General features: G+C 40.7%; 1 non-coding gene across 1 annotated transcript; it reads left to right on the forward strand.

Annotated features, from left to right (window-relative positions):
- Positions 1–5,030: 5,030 nt before the first annotated feature.
- On the forward strand, positions 5,031–5,168 carry LOC119946703. The gene has a single exon (XR_005456460.1). It is a non-coding gene; the product is annotated as a small nucleolar RNA SNORA7 (small nucleolar RNA).
- The last annotated feature ends 396 nt before the right edge of the window (positions 5,169–5,564 follow it).

Genomic DNA, 5,564 nt, shown 5'->3' on the forward strand with positions numbered 1-5,564 from the left:
GAGGTAACTGAGGCACGGAGAAGTTAAGTGACTAGCCCAAGGTCACACAGAAGACAAGTGGCAGAGCTGGGTTTAGAACTCACATCCTCTGACTCCCAAGCCACTGTGCCAAGCAGTATAACTAAGCCACACTGCTTCCCCAGAGTATCTATAAGGGCTGAACTGGGTTATGTCCTCCTTTGATTTGGGAGTGGCTCTCATGTTTACAGGAACCAGAGAGACAGCTCTGGATCAATGGATGGGTTCAGGGGTAAGCTCACTGTTTCTGTTTATTGTGAATGTGTCTGTTTATTGTTCTATTGTACTCTCCCAAGCGCTTAGTACAGTGCTCTATACACAGTAAGTGTTTAAAAAATATGGCTGAAATCTGACTGAATGAACTGAACACACTTGATGTTCTTACAGATTTTCACAGTCTGTTTTTGGGAGTCCTTATGACATCACTACGCCATGTTACGTCGTATATCACTCATCTGTTGTATTAAGGTTAGCTAAGAGGTGTCCAGGGTTCTTTATTTATTACTGGATGCCCTAGATATTTCTGCATGAACAGATATTCACCTATCATTCTTTACACTGAGCACTATATTAAAAAATAAAAGAAAACACAACAGATCAAGCCCCACACCTCACACTGGTCCCACCCCCAAGTTCTCCTCCCCAGGTGAGATTAGCTGGAAAGGGAAGAGATTAATGACTGCCCTGTTTATTTCACCACAGTGAAGAATGCTTTAAAAATCAGCACCTGGAGGCTACTAACCAGGTTGTGACAGTAGCAATAGCAGTTGCAGCTGTAATAGTGATGGACCTGAAGATAGTAATAATAATAATAATGTAATAATGACGGTATTTGTTAACCACTTACTATGTGCAAAGCACTGTGCTAAGTGCGGTAATAAGCCTTCAGCAGTTCCACTATTTATCTTCAGCAACAGTTTTTGGGTTGGCTGGAATTTAGCTCTTTCCCTCATTTTTGGACAAGGAAATCTGTAGTACAACTGTGCCAGGAGAGGAAAGAAGGAAAGGAGGAGGGGCGTGGGTTTTTCAGGTGAAATGGTGAGCACATAAAACAAATGAAAGGAAATAGTATGAATCCTTGGAGAGGTGGGAAAAGGCGGAGATGGTTTGGGCCAAATCTAATGGAGATCAGATGGTTCATAATAATAGTAATAGTAATTATGGTATTTGTTAAGTGTTTACTATGTGCCAGGCACTGTACTAAGGGCTGGGGTGGATACAAGTAAATCGGGTTGGACACAGTCCCTGTCCCTACATAGGACTCACAGCCTTAATCCCCATTTTTCAGATGAGACAACTGAGGTGCAGAGAAGTGAAGTGACTTGGCCAAGGTCACTCGGCAGACAAGTGATGGAGCCGAGATTAGAACTCATGCCCTTGTGACTCCCAGGCAAGGTTAACCAATAAAGTGATTCCTGCAGAGCAATTCAAACGACTCTAGGCTTTGGGAAATGTTTTCTACTGAATTTATCTCTGGTTTTCTTTGGAAACTGTCATGGATTGCTACATCAATAGAGCTATCATATCTTTATCATGTGGATAAGGCCTGAGTCTCCCAACTGCCTGGGGCCTGTGACGATTCACAGCCACTCACTCCTCTAATGCTATTTGTCTTCATCACTGTTGCTAAGCTACCTTAAAGGTCAGACGAAGATAGCAAAGGAAAGGGATTAAGTTAACCCTCATTTTAGTTATTCTCCCCTGATATTGATATTTGCTTTTGTAAAGCCAGCACACAAACTACCCACAGGGTAGTGCAGAATAAGTGTAATAAAGAATCTAAGCAATTTTCTTGATAATTTAGGCAAAATCCATGATTTTTATCTTTGAAAGAACCAGATGACTGAGGGAGAAGTCTGAATGTTTTTCCTGGGCACAATTATTTGGATAACTGCCTCTTTTCTTATGGCATTTGTCAAGCTCTTACTAAGTACCAGGCACTCTACTAATTGCTTAGATAGATACAAGCTAATATGTTTGGATATAGTCCATGTCCCATGTGGGGCTCAGAGTCTTAATCCCCATTTTACAGATTAAGTAACTGAGGCACAGAGAAGTTAAGTGATTTGTCCAAAATCACACAGCAGGCAAGTGTTGGAGCCGGGATCAGAACACAGGTCCTCGAAGCCCAGGCCTGTGCTGTATCCACTAGGCCACATGGCTTCTCAATTTCTCCTCTTGATTTCTCATTTCACTTTGTTAGCATATAACTTATCAAAATCTGCTTTAGGCTCCATGAAATTTTCTGCCAAAATGGAAATACTCAAGCATTTGTTTAAAGAGGCATGAGGTGATTCTCTTCTTACCCTTTGCACTTAAAGTGCTCTTTACAGTATCACCCCGCTGTGATTGTTTATTATGTGTTGATGGTAAAAGCTTCTTTTTAGTTTTACAGTGCATTCCCAGGCAAAGCCTTAGCCTTTAAACCTCCTGACACTCATGTCAGCATAATCTCAGCAGAGAAAACACCATTTGAACAAATATAGATGGACATCAGTCTTCAAACTATTTGGATGAGATTCTTTGAAAATTCTTTGAAAGCCCAATTTATATGTGTGTCTTGGTACACCAATGTGCACCAAGATTAGGGAGGCCACTTAGTAATAAATAATAATAATAATAATAATAATAATAATAATAATAATAATAACAATGGTGATATGGTACTTGTTAAGCGTTTACTATGGTTTAAGTACTATTGTAAGTGCTGGGGCAGATACCAACCCATCCTGCACACCACTCTTCTCTAATGCTAACCTTCTCACTATAACTTGATCTCATCTTTCTTGGCGCAAACCTCTGCCTCTGGCATCCTGCCTCTGGCCTGTTGAGATGCAGTGTTGCCTAGTGAAAAGAGCACGGGTCTGAGAGGGTTTTTTTAATTCCTGAAGTTGACTGTGAGCCCACTGTTGGGTAGGGACTGTCTCTATATGTTGCCAACTTGTACTTCCCAAGCGCTTAGTACAGTGCTCTGCACAGAGTAAGCGCTCAATAAATATGATTGATGATGATGATGATGATGACTGGTAATTCAGTCAATCAATCCATCAATCAGTGGTATTTCTTGGGTACTTACTGTGGGCAGAGCACTGAACTAAGTGCTGGGGAAAGTACAATACAATAGAGTTGGTTGACATATTCCTGGCCGCTAGGAGCTTACAGTCTACAAGAAATTCCTCAGGCTGCATTCCTTCGACTTGAATAACTGAAACAGAAATTGAGTTGCTTCGGGTAGTTCGTTCAAGTAGTAGTTCAGGACTTAAACTTGATACTTTCCCACTTATCTGCACAATTTTCTGTGCTCTCTCAACCTATGCAGGCAAGAAAGCCTGGCCATTTTCTCTTGAGCTTGCAACAAAGGAGACATTACAGTAGTCTCCAACTTGTCTATCTCACCACTGACACCTGGCCCACATCCTCCTTCTGGCCTGGAATTTCCTCCCACTCCATATCTCACAGTTCACTACTCCCCTCTCAGAGCCCTATTAAAAATCTCATCTTCTCCCAGAAGTCTTCTCTGACTAAGCCCTAATTTCCTTTATTCCTTCTCCCTTCTATGTCACCTTTGCAACAGGGCACCTGATGTTCAGCCCACTCTCGTTACCTCAGCACTTATGTACATATCCATAATTTGTTTTAATGTCTATCTCCCCCTCTAGGCTGTAACTTCCTCTTGGGCAGGAAACAGGTCTACCAACTCTCTTGGATTGTACTCTCCCAAGCACTAAAGTTCAGTACTCTACAAACACAGTAAGTCCTTAATAAATATCATTGATTGATTGTCCATCAACCCCGACTGAAATCTCAAGAATGCAAGAATGGTCTTCTCTCATTCAGGGGTAGATTTTCAAGAGGAAGAGAGAAAATACTCTGTTAATAGAAATGGTCCATTCCCTAGAAAAGCAGCATTCTAGGAAAATGAGACTATGGAATTCGATTTCTGTGTGAAGGGAGATGGAATTTTCAACATATAGCCCTTAAGAGTTTTAGAGATGGTTCATAGTCTAGGAATGAGAAAGTGGTCTTGAAAAATCTCATTTAAGAGTCTTTCACGTCATGCTGGGAAACTAATATAATTTTCAATTGACTATTGATATTTCTAGGGCTCATTTTAAAAATCTGAATAAGAACTAGGAGTAGATTATTCTTAAATAGCCTTTACTTAGGATTCCAGAGTTGGCTCTCTATTTACATCACATTATATTCATTTGGATGTAATAATAATAAAAATAATGATAATACACATTCAGGAGGCAATTTGAGGGGTGGCATCAGACGAAGGGAATGAAGAGAGGCAGTGAAGAAAGGCAGTGCAGTCTAGTGGAAAGAACACAAACCTGAGCATCAGAGGACCTGGATTCTAATCATGGCTCCTGTCTGAGTCTGTCTGTCTGTCTGAGGAAAGAGTGCGGGCTTGGGAGTCAGAGGTCATGGGTTCAAATCCCAGCTCTGTCAATTGTCAGCTGTGTGACTTTGGGAAAGTCACTTAACTTCTCTGGGCCTCAACTACCTCAACTGTAAAATCGGGATTAAAGACCGTGAGTCCCCCGTGTGACAACCTGATCACCTTGTAACCTCCGCAGCACTTAGAACAGTGCTTGGCACATAGTAAGTACTTTAAAAATGCCATTATTATTATAATTATTATTGTTATTATTATTATTATTATTATTACAGTTCTCTACATAGAGTAAGTGCTCAACGAGTATTGTGGGTTGACTGATTTTTCCATGTAAAGTAAGTGAAACAACCCAACCCAGAGTTGGGTGGCTGCATTTCACTACCTGGTCAAAGCATCTAATTTACCACCTGCAATCTTTGAATAACTAACCTATCATTCTCTTAGTAATCACTATATAAATAAAATAATAAAATAATAATGACATTTGTTAAGCACTTACTATGTGCAAAGTACTATGAGGGAACTAAGACACAGAGAAGTTAAGTTGGATTAAAGACACACACTCAAATTGCATCCCATTCATCAATTTCCCCTTAATACAGTATTACACTCCCTCTCAGGGTCACCCCTGGAGAGTTTCCAGTACTCTACCAGTCTCCACTACAGGAGGGAGAGTCAGGCAGAGGCATATCCATTCCATTCCTAGCTTGGGCGGTGGCTAGTGAGTGGAAGGCAATCGGCTACAAACCAAAACTCACCAATGCTGGGCAGCAGTGGCATGGGAGAGAATCAAGGGTGAATACTCAAGTTTACTATGAGAAAGGAGGCAACAGTAAACAACTTCTGTATTTTTACCAAGAAAAGTATATGGATACACTACCAGAATGATTACAAATGGAAGTGGGACATTCTGGGAGAGATGTGTCTATGGCATCGCAATAGGTCATAGATGACTCGATGGCATAAGACAGACAGACAGTATTATATTGTGTTCAGTACATTCGGGTTGTTCTTCATTTTACCTAAAAGAGTCCCCACGATAATGAAATCTGGAGCTGAGCCTAACTCTCAATCAATCAATCATATATATTAAGCTGTACTGTGTACAGAGAACTACTAAACACTTGGGAGAGTACAATATAAC

This window comes from Tachyglossus aculeatus, chromosome Y2 (genome assembly GCF_015852505.1).
Source record: "Tachyglossus aculeatus isolate mTacAcu1 chromosome Y2, mTacAcu1.pri, whole genome shotgun sequence".
NCBI classification, from domain to species: domain Eukaryota; kingdom Metazoa; phylum Chordata; class Mammalia; order Monotremata; family Tachyglossidae; genus Tachyglossus; species Tachyglossus aculeatus.